At 33.3% G+C, this 16,015-nt stretch overlaps 1 protein-coding gene across 4 annotated transcripts in view; it reads right to left on the bottom strand.

Moving 5' to 3' along the window:
* CEP128 (centrosomal protein 128) overlaps positions 1-16,015 on the bottom strand; it is a 398,290-nt gene that overhangs the window by 86,322 nt on the left and 295,953 nt on the right. The window lies entirely within an intron of this gene.

Genomic DNA, 16,015 nt, shown 5'->3' on the forward strand with positions numbered 1-16,015 from the left:
ATTTAAATCAATCTCTACCAAAGTACCCACAGCATTTTTCACAGAGCTAGAACAAACAATTCTAAAATTTGTATGGACCACAAAGACCCCAAATAGTCAAAGTAACCTTGAAAAAGAAAAGCAAAACTGGAGGCTAACAGCCCAGACTTCAAGTTATATTACAAAGTTGTAGTAATCAACACAGTATGGTGCTGACACAAAAGTACACACAGATCAATGGACCAGAATAGAAAACCCAAAAATGAACTCACAATTATATGGTCAATTAATCCTTAACAAAGCAGGTAAGACTATCTAATGAGAAAAAGGCAGTCTCTTTAACAAATGATGTTGGGAATACTGGACAGCAAAATGCAAAAGAATGAAACTGGGACACTTTCTTATACCATGCACAAAAATAAATTCAAAATGGATTAAAGATGTAGCTGTGAGACTTGACACCATAAAATTCCTAAAAGAGACCAAAGGCAGTAATTTCTTTAACATTGGCTATAGCAACTTCTTTCTAAATATGTCCCTGGAGGCAAGGGAAAGAAAGCAAAAATAAAGTGTTTGAGCTTCATCAAAATAAAAAGCTCTTGCACAGTGTAGGAAACAACAAAACTAAGAAACAACCTAGGGAATAGGAGAAGATATCTGCAAATTACATAACTGATAAAGGGTTAGTATACAAAATAAAAAGAACTTATATATAAATATATAAAGAATACCCAAAAACAAATAACCCAATTAAAAGATGGATGGAAGATATGAAGAGACAGTTTTCCAAAGAAGACATCCAGATGGCCAATAGACACATGAAAAGATGCTCAACATGACTGATCATCAGGGAAATACATATCAAAACCACAATGATGTATCTTACATAAAAAATAAAATAAAAACACACACACAGACACAAGAAACAACAAGGGCTGATAAGGATGTGGAGAAAAAGGAACCCTTAGGCACTGTTGGTGAGAATAGAAACTGGGGCAGCCATGGCGAGAAGTAGTATGGAGGTCCTTCAAAAAATTAAAAATGGAACTACCACATGATCCAGAAATTCTTTTATTGGGTATTTACCCAACAAATATGAAAATACTAATTCAAAAAGATAGTATGGACCCCATGTTTACTGCAGCATTATTATTATTTACAATAGCCAAATTTATGGAAGCTGCCCAAGTGTACACTGATAGATGAATGGATAAAGATCTAGAGAGAGAGAGAGAAAGAATGTGTGTGTGTGTGTGTGTGTGTGTGCGCATACATACACATAATGGAATATTACTCAGCCATAGAAAAGAATGAAATTTTGTCCTTTCCAACGATATGGTTGGAGCTAGAGAGTACTACGCTAAACAAAATAAGTCAGACATAGAAAGACAAATACCATATGATTTTCACTCCTATGTGGAATTTAAGAAACAAAACAAACAAGCAAAGGGGAAAAAAAGAGAGGGAAGCAAACCAAGAAGCATATTCTTAACTCCAGAGAATAAACTGATGGTTCCCAGAAGGGAGGTGCATGGGGGAATGGGTGAAATAAGTAATGGGGATTAAGGAGTACCCTTGTGATGAGCGCTAGGTCATCTATGGAAGTGCTGAATCACTATATTGTCCATTTGAAACTATTACATTGTAAGCTAACTGGAATTTCAATTTAAAAATCATAATGGCTTTAGACAAAATAAGAGATAATAGATATTAGAGATAATTAATTAATTATAACTTTTTGAGGTCAGTACCTCAAAATCTTCCCTTTCCTGTCCAACCTCACTGCAACTGCCCTAGTCAACATACCCATCTTCTCTTTCCTATATTTCTACTGTACTACTATACTAAAATGAAAGAAAGAAAAAAATAAAAATAAAACATTGGACATGCTGAGGAATACAGAGTCACTTGGATATATAATCTTACCCATCTACTCTTCTTTCCTTCACTCTAAAATGGGGAAAAAAATGCCAACATTACGTAACTGTTGAAAGATATGAAATAATACACATGACTTCTTCAATTATTAGTAATTATCATTATTTCATCACACTGCTACAAAGATACAATAATAATTATTAACTATGAATATAAATTGTGTTGATGATTAGAGAGTCCTGCTTCTGCGAGAGAGAAAATAATTAGGCAAACCGCACATTGATAGGATAAAGACCATCAGTATTTTCCCGGATACTGTATTCTATTCTGAAGACAGAGACTCTACAATATTATTCCCTCCCTTCTCATATCTTATAAATTAGAAATTAAGTCCTTTGTTGATCTGAATTTATGGGAATCTATATAGTAGAATGCTGTGAAATAAACTATATAGTTTTTACTCAATCCCAAATAGATGTTAAGGTGGGGGGGAGTTGTTACTAAAACTTTGAGAAAAGCAGTGATACCTTCAAGTTCCATAAATTCCATTTCAAAAACATGTTCTAAAACTCTCATCTGAAATACTACAATAGTGTTGGCTGTGTTCTCTACTCCCAGTGTTGTATAATTCAACCTTCCCCCTTGACTGCCCTGAGTAATGATTCTAAAACAGATATGCTTATGTCACTCTTTGTTCAAAGGTGTTCTGGGGCTGTAAACAACTTACAGTGTTGGATTCTATCTGTGCTGCCATAAGTGACTGATTGGTCATGACTTCCTAGAGTGTATATGGTCAAGTATTCTAGGTTATGCCTGAGCTCAGTGAAAGAAGCTCTTAAATTCAGTTTTGATGTCTTCCATGGATATACAACTATAGGGGAATAGTAAAATGTAGAGGTCTAGTATTTTCCATGCTGAGATAAAGTTCAAACTCCTTAGTACATTATTTATAAAGGATCCCTCCACAGTTTACTTCCAAGACCATTATCTTTTGTCATCCCTTTAATATCTCCTTACATTATCTATAATGTCCTTCCTGAACTTCACAAATTAGAAAACATCTAACCATTTTCAAATCCCAACTTAACAAATATCCTCTGTTGACTTTCACCAGCCATCCGATGACCAAACACCACTCATATTCCTAGAAATACTGCTTCGGCTTCCATGTTCCCAGAGTACTTTCTTTTATTATTTATTCTATTATAGTTAATTGTTATAAATTTGGATATGTCATCAAAATCAAACTCTTTGATAAGTACCATGTTCAGGAGCTTAAGCTCAGAATATTGCATAAGCTAAAGAAATATTTACTGAGTAAATGGATTTTTAAGATAATAATAAAAACTGATGTTCTTACAAACATTCATAGAGTAAGAAGGGGAAAGAGAAGAAATATTTACTCCTACTTTGCTGTACTTTGGTCTTCACATCTATATACCATGATATATCACATACTATATATCATGTATATACCACATACTATATACCATGACATCTGGAAAGCTGGAGAAGTCAAGAGCTCACCATCTTGGGCTGATATAGAAACATCACAGAGGTACTATCTACCCCTCAAGATAGAAACATCAGATGACAAACCAGACAATATAAAATAGGGAAGTACAATCAGCATTTAAAAATAACTATTCTTTAGTTATAGCTGTTTTTAAGTGATAACTATTTACTTCATTACAGTTTATATTATTATTCTATATTTTATCCCCTTCTAATAATTCTGAAACAGTTGGGATTTCCTATCCCAAAAGTAGTTTATCCTCTGGCAAAAGTCAGAAGAATCTGGTCATATCTGTAATTGGGATAACTTGACAATTAAAATAATAATGGCAAAACCCATTATAAGCCAATCAGCAATGTTCAAGTTCACAGCCAAGTTTCTACAAGCCCATTCAAAAAAGGTATGGTTTAGTCACTATGGTGCCAAATACGAGAATGACAATCAGGAGATCCGGGTCCTAGTTCTTCCCCTGCTATTAGTTAGCAGAGTTATAAGAATGACCACTTAATCTTCCTTGGCCACAGTGATTACATCAGTAAAATAAAGGGAGTAACCTAGGTTATTGCAAAGATCCCCCCAGCACTGAGACTCTAAGTACTTTGGTAAATTGCTTCATGGTCTCTACATATTAGTTGTTGTTTCTTAGTTGTGTGGCTTGATCTGTATGAGTAATAATTATTCATAATTAATATGGATGACAATCATCTCCCCAAAACTTTCTAGAAACCCAAACAGATTCTTCACTTAGTTTAAGCAATTATTCATACTGCTAGGACTGTGTATAGATAATGAACATGTTATAAATTCATTCTCATTTACCTCTAATATCTATCTGTTTTCTTTTATGCCCAGGGTAAATATACTTTAGCTAATTACAAATCTTCTCTTTTTGTTCTTCAAATCCTCACAATTACAATAATTCTTCTATATATTCTTATTCAGAGTCTTTTTTTTAAATTCCAATAAACAAATTAAATCAACTGTTTCAGCTGGAAGTAGAAAAAGAGCACAAAGTGGATTTTTATAAAAATGAAAATTATATAACACAAATATTTTCATTTGCCAGATCAGTTTCTTTCCTTGTCAGTGTCAAGACAAATAAAACAAAAAACAAAAAGACCAAGAATGTCTTCAAAGGCATTTGATCAGCAGTAGATCTTCTACAGGGCACTTGAGCCCCTCAAACCCAGTTCATGAATGGGTAGGATTGGGGTGTTAGTGGTTTTAGTCCTCTACTGTTAATGAGACTTTAAAATATGTGTCTCATTTAAATAGAAGGGATTAAAAAATACTCAACTGGTAATAAAAAAGATAAAGAGTAAACCAAAAGAGTCCCCAACGTAAGTTTATATACCATGAAAAGAAAAATCTTAAGCGAGTGTTTTCTTTTGATGCTATGTTCAGATGGCAAACAGTTTGCATGGATAATCTCACATACAGGTCACTGCTTCCTTTAATTAGTAACTTTTGTTCAACATAAAAAAAAGCTTCAGCTTATTTTAAAACTGATTACAACTGCCTAGCCCATTAACAAATTGTCATATTACGTTGGCCACATTGTACTGCCTATTTTTAAAGGTTACTCGATTCATTTTCATAGATTTTAATTAACTTTTCTTTTTCCATTAGGGCTGATCATGAAACAGTGACAGAAGCATTTTGTCTTTTTTGCTTCTAGATCTACAGCATTTTGACTGAAAAACAGGACCAGAAAATGCAAAAGATGTGGATCCCAAATTAGTCGGTGGTGACTTGTAGATATATTCAAAGAATCCAGGCTCTGTGAACTCCACCAGCAAACTGACTGAATCAATTTCATGTTGCTACCATACTTCTGGAAGTCTCTTTAAAATTCTGACTTCCATCAGCAGCTTCTCTTATTTGCATTAGCTGGGAACTGTACATATAATCATAACTGACAGGCTAGAGGGAGTTTAGGCTTACAAAACAGGGAAAGGAAAGGAAAATGCTCATTGTTTAGATTCCCTAAAGTAGAAACTGTTATCTTTGTTTCAGAAATAGATTTACTATACTTGCTGTCCAATCCATAAGGTTTAGGCAAGTCTAAAAGTTGGTAACAGATTCAAGAGTTCTATTCTCACACAATGGCCTCTTTTCTCAGCACTTTCATATGTGAATACGTATAGAGACCAGAAGAACCTGGCTCTTGAACACGTTATTATGTATATATATTTATGTAATACACAGACGTATATGTATATGTATATATATACATATGTATATATATACATATACACATATATACATACACACATATATACATATACACATATGCGTGTGTATGTTCTCTCCTCAAATGCCATCTTATCAGAGAGGACTCTCTTGATCTAAAAAGATCTAAAACAGTACTTACATTTGTCTTTATCATTACTCCCTATACTCTTCCCTTGTTTTGATACTGATATATGTATTTATTAGCATCAAAGGCTATATCTAAATATGAACACATGTAGCTCATTTTCAAATAAATAGGTGCTATAAAGAAAACTATATATTAAGAAAAGACTGAGATTGCATAATAAATATGACCAGTTACAGGATAAGCAAAATAGTACATAATTAGAGAAAGAGGAGGAGGAAGGAGATAGAGAGGCAACAGCAAAAGATACATGGGAAGGACTGCTATTCCTGGAACATTTCCCCCTTCTCTGAAAGTAGATCTCATTTTTTAAGTCCTGTCCTCACATATGCAACCATTCTTTCAATATGTCCACAGGCGCTCTCTCTGCTCTACAACAGCTCTCCTCCCTACAGTCTCAGGTCCAGTTCGACTTGCTTCTCTGCTCTTGGATATGCCATTTATTCTGCCTTAGGGTCTTCACCAAGACCAATTCTTCCGCCTAGAGCAAACTTTCCATTCAGGTCTCTGCTCATATTGGAAAGGACTTCCCTAATCTAAAAAGATCTACAGGGGCGCCTGGGTGGCTCAGTGGGTTAAGCTGCTGCCTTCGGCTCAGGTCATGATCTCAGGGTCCTGGGATCGAGTCCCGCATTGGGCTCTCTGCTCAGCCGGGAGCCTGCTTCCCTCTCTCTCTCTCTCTACCTGCCTCTCCGTCTACTTGTGATTTCTCTGTCAAATAAATGAATAAAATCTTTAAAAAATAAAATAAAATAAAAATAAAAATAAATAAATAAAAAGATCTACAACAGTACACACCTCCATCCCTTCCAACTTACCCTGCTTTGATTCCTTCTTAGTCCTTTCTAACATAGAGAATATTATATGTATATCTCTTAACTGTTAACTATCTTTCCTCCTCCACATTCCACCAGAATATTAGTGCTGTAAAAACATGGAGTTTGTTTGTTCAGGTCACTAAGTATCTTAGTGCAGCTTAGAGCAGTGCCAGGCACGAAAAGGGTACTCAGCAAATACTGGTTGAATTAATGACTCTAATCCTAGCCTTCCTACTAACGCAAAATTGAATTTTACAAACACAAATTACATCTCACTTCACATCTTCATTTTCCTCCAACACCAACCTAACATTGCTTAAAATATCTTAAGTCACTTCCCTATGCTTTCAGACTATCATCCACATCCCCTTTATGAATTGAAACTGTTTAATTTTCCAGTCTTATTTTTCACCATCCCTTTTTATATTCTGAATTCTAATCATACTAAACTCTTTGCAGATCTAAAATGTAGTATGATCCCTTCAACTTCTAAGTCCAAGTTTGTTTTTTCTGCATAGACTGTCTTATCTACCCCATTTATCCTGGCTAACTCTTACTTGTCCATTTGGGATTGGATATGCTTCATAATTGCTCTCACAGTCACTACCCTGTGCTTTGATTTCACACACCACTTTCACACTCTTTTTTAAAAAATGATAATGGTCTCCTTATTTATCTGCACCTCCTCCCTCATTGCATGAGGGGCTCTTTGGGGACTGCAACGTATCTCTTTGCATTTATTCAACATAGTACCTGGAACCTAGTCAATACTTAACGAGTATTGGCTAATGGAGATACCTTATAAGTTTGTGTTAAAAACTAAAGTATTCTGGTTTTTGAGATTTGAGAGCTTGCTGAACCATGACCTCAGAATATTGGAGATATACTATGATACTGCATAGACCAAGATCACAAATTTCTACATTAGAGTCTTCATTTTCAACAAACTACATAATCAAATATTTGTTATATGTAATTTCAAATATACAGCTGAGATATTTTAAACTTGGTAAAGCATTTGGATAAGTAAATATTATGTAATTGGAAAGGGCTAGGCATGACTCATTTTTTTTTTTTCAAAATGAAACCTTGGTTAATATTTCAAGATTTGCCTATAAACTGAACTTCCTTGCCTGTACTTGACTTTTAAAACCAAAACATTAAATCACATATCTTGAACTTCACAGTGTAAATAAGACATATTTAAGGTGTGAACTTAGAGACTGCACTATGATAGGACCCCTCAGTCATTGCCCTTCCCCCATCAGCTGGGTGAGCACTTAGTTGTCCATTTTCCCACATGGTGATGGATTTGCACTTTGCTTCATCAGGTCTCCCTTGGGCCAAGAACACATTTTAGACATAATTATGGGAGCAGTCTGTGGCAGTGGAAAACCAAAGTTAACTGAACCACATGGAAATAAAACCCATGTCATTGGTGTCATTACCAGTACACTCTAACCAACAGAGTTAACCTCAATGTAAATACCAGGCAAAAATAGCACAACACTCCATCCTTTGGAGAAATCAGTCCCTTTGGAAAGAATGCAATAAGTAGGAAACACCTGGACTCATATTTTTTTGGACCAAAAGAGGGCACAAGTATTGATCTTTTTTTTTTTTCCTTAAGTTTACATGTATGCACACACACAAAAAAAGTAAAACAGCTGAAAAAAAGTTTACAGTGAAAAGTTTGATGACCTACCTAAAGAAAAAGGACTGAAGAAGGTATAAGTGACTGTAAAATAGAAATCTTTATTTTTTTACCCTAAAATAATCTAAAAGATAACGGTTTGGTCAAAATGATACTAGCAACAATGTATTAAATTACATATGGTTGTGTATCTTATGTGTGTATGAATATGCATGTACATATATCTATGTTCATGAATGCTTACAAATACATGAAATACATGATAATAATGACATAAAAGCTGTGAAGGGGAAAATTAGGATTATTTTGTGATTATAAGTACTTATACTATCAGTGAGATAGTATAGTGTTATTTGAAAGTGAACTTGTATTAGTTGTAAATATACATTACAAACTCTAGGGCAAACACTATAAAAAAAGAAAAAAGTTATAAGTATAACTAATATACTGAGGAAGAGAGGAAATGGAATAATATAAAATACTAAAAACTACAAAAGGCAGAAAAAGAGTGGAAGAAAAACTAGGAACAAAAAACAGGAGCAAAAAAATAGAAAACATAACAAATATGGTAGGTTTAATCTGATTATATCAAGTCAGTTTGAATGTGAATAGTCTAAACACATGCAGAGATTTTAAGAGCACATCTAAAAACACGGTGACCCAACTATATGCTATTTACAAGGAATCTACTTCAAATACAAAGACATATACAGATTCCAAGTAATGGATGGACAAAAATAAACCATGCTAACAGTAATCAAAAGACTTAGGAATAGGGGCACCTGGGTGGCTCAGTTGGGTAAGCCTCTGCCTTCGGCTCAGGTCATGATATCAGGGTCCTGGGATGGAGCCCAGAGGCTGCTTCCCCCCTCTCTGCCTGCCTCTCTGCCTACTTGTAATTTCTCTCTCTGTCAAATAAATAAATAAAATCTTTAAAAAAAAAGGCAGGAATAGTTATATTAATTTCAGATGGAGTAGACTTCAAAGCAAGGAAAGTTATTGGGAATAAAGAATGATATTATATAATGATGAAGATATTTTCCAAGAAGATATAATAATCATTTTCCAAGAAGATATGATAATCATTATAGACAATATAATAATCATTAACATGTATGTACCCAACAGCAGAGCATCAAAGTACATGAAGCAAATACTGATAGAACTACAAAGATAGAAAGATGTTACATCCACTGTAACAGCTGAAGACCTCAAAAAACCCTCTGTAAGAAGTGGACAGATTCAGCAGGCAGAAAATCAGAAAAGGATGTAGTTGATTTCAACACCACCAAAGAACTGGATACAATCAACACCTATAGACTACTTTGTCTAAAAACAGCAGAATACATAATCTTCTCAAGCTAACACAGAACATACACCAAGATAGACCATATCTAGGCCATAAAAGATATCTTAGCAAGTTTAAAAGAATAGAACATCACTGATATGTGGAATTTAAGAAACAAGGCAGGGGATCAAAGGAGAAGAGAGGGAAAAAAAATGAGACAAGATGAAACCAGAGAGGGAGACAAACCATAGGAGAGTCTTAATCTTAGGAAACAAACTGAGGGTTGCTAGAGGGGAGGGGAAGATGAAGTGACTGGGTGATGGACATTGGGGAGGGTATGTGTTGTGATGAGTGCTGGGTGTTGCACAAGACTGATGAATCACAGACCTGTACCCCTTAAACAAATAATACATTATATTTTAATTAAAAAAAAAAGAATAGAACACACAGTGTTTGCTCTCAGACCACAATGAAATTAAACTAGAAATCAAAAACAGAAAAATAACTTGAAAATCCCCAATATGTAGGTATAAAACAACACACTTCTAAATAACACATGGGTCAAGGGAGAAATGAAGAGAAATTAAGAAATATTTTGAACTAAGTGAAAATAAAAATAGCACTTATCAAAATTTCTGGGATGTTATGAAAGTCTCGTTTATAGGGAAATTTATGGTATTGAATGCATGTATTAAGAAAAAAGAACAATAAAAAAAATCAATAACCTAACTTTCCACTTTAGATATCTAGAAAAAGAAAATATAAATCCAAAGAAAAGAAATAATAGAAAATAGAGCAGATATCAATGAAATTGAAAACAGGACTCAATAGAGAAAATCAAAACCTAAAGCTGATTCTCAATAAAGATCAATTAAATTGATAAGCCTCTAGGCAGATTAACTAAGAAAAAAAAGAGAGGGCACAAATCACTAATATTGGAAATGAAAAAGGGGGCATCACAACAGATCCCATGAAAATTAAAAGAATAATAGAGAAATACCAGGAATAGTTCTATGCCCAACAAATTTGAGAACCTAGGTGAAAAAGACCAATTCCTTAAAAGATACAATCTGCCCAAACTCACACAAGAATAGACAATATGAATGTCTATAGCTATTAAAGAAATTGAACTAATAATGAATACTCCCCCTCCTGCCGGGCGCCATACAGAAAGCACCAGGCTCAGATTAGTTCACAGGTAAACTTATATTTACTTGTTTTTTTATAATTATAAAGAAGAATTATAAATAAGAAATACCAACTTCCTACAATCTCTTTCAGAGGATAAAAACAGAGGGAGTACTTCCTAACACATAATATGAGACCAGAATTGCCCAAATGCCCAGGGTAGGCAAATATATTTCAAGAAAACTATAGACCAATATCTCTTATGAACATAGATGCAAAAACTCCCAACAAAGTATTCAGAAAACAAATCCAACAATGTCTAAACATATTTATACTCCATAACCAAGTGGGATTCATACCAGATACATAAGGCTAGTTTAACATTTAACTATTTAGCTTTTAATGTTAACATTTAACATTTAGCTATTTTAACATTTAAAATCAACTAATGTAAGCCATCACATCAACAGATTAAAAAAGAATCACATGACCATATCAATAGCTTTAAAAAGCACTTGACAAAATCTAATACCTATTCATGATAAAATTCTCAGTGAACTAGGAATAGAGGGGAACTTTCCAACCCAACTCACAAAAACATTATAGCTAATATCATACTTAATGTCGAGAAACCTGAAGCTTTCGCACTCAGGATGTCCCTTCTCTATTCCTTTTCAACATTGTTCTGGAAACTTGCAAATGCAAGAATGCAAGAAAAAGAAATAAAAGGTATGCAGATTTGGAAAGAAGGAATAAAACTGTCTTTGTTCACAGATGACAAGATTGCATATATAGAAAATCTGAAAGAAGAGACAAGAAAAACAAAACCAAAAACTACATCCTGGAACTAATAACTAGAGCCAAGTTTGTAGGATACAAGATTATTATACAAAGGTCAACTGCTTTCCTAAATACCATCAATGAACAAGTAGAATTTGAAATTTAAAACATAATGCTATTTACATTAGCCTCCCCAAAATGAAATACTTAGTTATAAATATAATGAAAGATATACAAGACCTATTTGAGGAAAAGAACAAAACTCTGATAAATAAACTCAAAGGAAAACTGGATAAATGGAGAAATACTCCATGTTCTCAGATAGGAAGACTCAAATGGTCAAGAGGTCAATTCTTCACAACATGATCTACAGATTCACTGAAATCCTAATCAAAATCAAGCATTAGGATTTACTTTGTGGGTTTTGACAAACTGATTCTAAAGTTTCTATGAAGAAACAAAAGATCCAGAATACCCAACAGAATATTGAAGGAAAAGAACAACATGGGAAGACTGATGCTACTTGACTTTGAGATTTACTATAGAGCTATAGTAATTAAGACAGAGGGGACTGGTACAAGAATAGATCAGTAAAATATTAAGCTGAGAAATAACCCTCATAAATATAGTCAACTCATCTTTGACAAAGGAACAATGACAATAAAATGGAGAAAAGATAGTTTCTTCAGCAATAGTGCTTGAACAACTGGGCTTCCTTATGCAAAAAAAGTAGAATCTAGACACAGACCTTACATCCTTCACAAAAGTTAACTCAAAATGGATCAAAGACCTATATGTAAAATGCAAAACTATGAAATTGCTATCAGATAAACTAGAAAATCTAGATGATCTTAGGCAAGGTGATGGTTTCTTAGATACAATACCAAAGACAGGACCCATGAAAAAGCAATGATAAGACAGACTTCATTAAAGTTAAAAACTTCTTCTCTGTGACAGACATCAAGACAAGCCAAAGACTGGGAGAAAATACCTGTCTAAGACACATCTGAGAGAGGACTGTTACCCAAAATATACTAAGAATTCTTAAAACTCACAATGAGAAAACAAACATGATTCAGAAATGGGCCCAAGACCTTAAGAGATATCTCACCAAAGAATATATAGAACACATACACAGATGATTCATATAAAATACCATCAAGGAAACACAAATTAAAATGACAATGATGTTCTACTGCATACGTACTAGAATGACCAACATCTGGAACACTGAAAACAGCAAATGCTGGAGAGGGGGTGGAGAAACAGCAATGGTAATGAAGGGCTGGTGGGAATGCAAAATGGTACAGCAACTTTTGACAACAGTTGGGCAGTTTCTTACAAAACTAAACATACTCTTGCCATACATATCAGCAGTAGCACTCCTTGGTACTGACCCAAAGGAGCTGAGAACTTATATCCACACAAAAATATGTGCATGGTGTTTAACAATAGCTTTCCTGAGTACTGCCAAACTTGGAAGCAACCGAAGTGCCCTTCAGGAGGTGAATGGATAAACTGTGGTCCATCTGGACCACTAAAAAGAAATGAGCTATCAAGCCACAGAAAGACATGGAAGAACCTTAAATGCGTTTACAAAAGTGGAAAAAAGCCTGAAAAGATGGCATACTGTATGATTCCAACTATATGACATTCTGGAAAAGGCAAAACTATAGAGACAGTGAAAAGATAGATAGTGCTAGCAGATTGGGGATGAGGATTTAAAAAAAAAAAAGGCAAAACAGAGAATTTTTAGGGCAGCATAAATACTCTGTATGGTATTATAGTAATCAAAAGATATTATTATACATTTGTCCAAAGTTACAGAAGGTACATTTCATAGAGGGAACCCTAATATAAACTACGGACTTTAGGCAATTATGATGTGTCAATGTAGGATCCTCAAATTCAACAAATGTACAACTGTGGTGGAGGAGGTTGATAATGCAGGAGGCTTGTGTGGGACAGAAGGGATATAGGAAATCCCTGCACCTTTCTACCACTTCTGCTGTGAACTTAAAACTGCCCTAATTTTTTCTTTCAAAAGGAACCTTCATTCCCCAATATTCAAACACTGAATCTTCATCTTCTAGGTAACCACAAGTCAGCTTCTATTACTACTTTCTAAATTTCATCGCCAGCTCCTTGTATTGGTATGTGGATATGTGATGTGTGTATAAGTACACAGTCCTCTCCCTTTGTTTTTTAAACAAAAATGTTGCAAGTTATATACCTGTTGGTTTTTTTTTTTAAATGTAAATCTGTGCTCCATCTGGCATTAATTTTGTTGAAAGGTATTTGGTATGGATCATACCTTATCTTTTTTTTTTTCTTAAATAAATGGCCAGTTGACATAAAACCATTTATAAATTTACCAAAATTTTACCCACTTGTTTGAAATGAGATCTCACTGGGAACTAAATTCTGCCTGTATTTGAGCATGTATCCAGAAATACTACTGTTCTTAACATTTGTTTGCACAGTTATTTGCTACTACCATTAATTTAATGTTGCTTTATGTTTTAATAACACAGAAGAGATATAAGAATCTAACAACTTATCATGTAGTAAGTAACAAAAAAAGGTAGATGTGGTATTATGATATGAAAGCTCAGAACTGTAATTCATGGGGTACTTTCATCAATCCTGAGTCACAAATATTTACATATAAAATAGGGATAAAATCTTTGGTTTTACAATAAAGTAAAAAGTATGAACACATTATTGTTATATGAATGAGGATATACATATTTTCACTCAATCCTAGCGGGAGTGGAAATTGGTATAACCCTATGGAAAGAAATTGTACAAACACTACCACAACGGTCAATCCACATACTATTTGACTTAAAAATTTTACTTCTGGAAATTTATTCCATAGCCATACTTTTTATTTGTGTGAATGACATATATATGTTTTTATTCATTGAGGCATTACAGCAAAAGCTGAGAATATATTAAATTCATATCAGCAGGGAAACTTGTTAAATGAAGTATGGAATATTTACCCAATAGAATTTCTACACAGTTGCTAAAAAGAATGAAGTTCATCATATATTAATATGGAAAGCTCTCCAAAGCATATTAAGTGAAAAGCATGATGTTGAACAGTGTATAGCATGTCGCCAGCTGGGTAAAAATTAATAGAAAAATAGTATGTATTTTTATTTGTTTTTATATGCATAAATTATTCCTGACAGGATACATAACAAAATGGGATGCACAAATGTGTGGCAAAAGAACAGAACACATGGTAAGATTTTTAAATAAATTTTCTAATGTATCATTTTAGTGTTAAACCTCAGAAATCAATGGCAAATATAAAATATTTAATGAAAACCTATTATGTTACAAGAATCGTAAGGAATCTTCACTTTCGTTATTACATTTTTTCAATGCATCTTTATTAAATATTAAAAGACTAAAGAGAAAATACTAAGAAACTTTATGCTGCTATGCATTATTGAGGGGGGAAAAAAAGAGAACTGGATACCAGCATCAAGTAACCAAAAAAAAAAAAAAAAGAGAGGTAATTCTATCTAAAGTAACTTATAGTTTGGAATGAGAAAGTTCATTATTAATTATGGTTATGAGGAAGTTCATTAATAATTATGGCTAAGTAAATCAACAGTGAAATCTAGTGAAAAGTACCTCAATAAAAATTATGGATAATTCAATTTAATACTAATGTCATAGCATCTTAGATTGTGGTTCTTTTAAGGTATAAGATTTTGATAAAATTACAGCTTAATTTCAAATATTCCTCCAAGTTAAGTGATAAAATATTAAATACTTAAAATATAAGAAAAATCAGTAAATAATGCTCTTAAAAACTTAGATATAAAGGTACCCGCTAGCATAATAATGGCTGCAATCCTATTGTTTTGTGCAGTATAAGCCACAAAAGTGGTCTGACTTTTAACTATTTTTTAAACAACAGTAAGCATTTCTTGTCCAATATGGTTCATAGATTTCAGAGTTGTTTTACTGGCTTCTATGAAATTATGTTATTATGTTAAAATAGTTATGTTAAACAAATAAAATAAGTTATGTTAAAATAATCTCAAAAATCTCACAATGACTTGGTGAAAATCAAAGAGTAAACAGAGAAAATGTAGTTATGTATACACACAGTGAAAGACTGAAAAGGAAAAATGTTAAATTCTAAGACTAGGAATAGCATGGATAAAGAGAATAATCATATTAATTTGATCAATTACATCTCTTGTTATGTACAATGTTCTTGATGATTATATTAGATCTTACTAGATCAGAACATTATGATTCTTATCTACTGAAAAAAGTACCATGAATTTTCATTTGAGATTTAACCAGAATTTGAATTTCAAAAACATCAAAGGAAAATCATATTCTTTGAGAGTCTGCGAATTGCTTAATAATACTATTTCTTGGAAACTGAAAGCAAAATGGTGTATCAAAACACTAGTAATCAAAATCATTTTTCCAGAAGAGGAAAAATGGACCTAGTAAAATTTAGTTTCCTTAATAATAGTAGTGAAAATTAAAATAGTATATCCAGAGTTATTGCTGACAATACTGAATTCAACTAAAATCAGGAAAGCTTAATAGATCC

The sequence above is a fragment of the Neovison vison genome, chromosome 13 (assembly GCF_020171115.1).
Source record: "Neovison vison isolate M4711 chromosome 13, ASM_NN_V1, whole genome shotgun sequence".
In the NCBI taxonomy this organism is placed as follows: Eukaryota; Metazoa; Chordata; class Mammalia; order Carnivora; family Mustelidae; genus Neogale; species Neogale vison.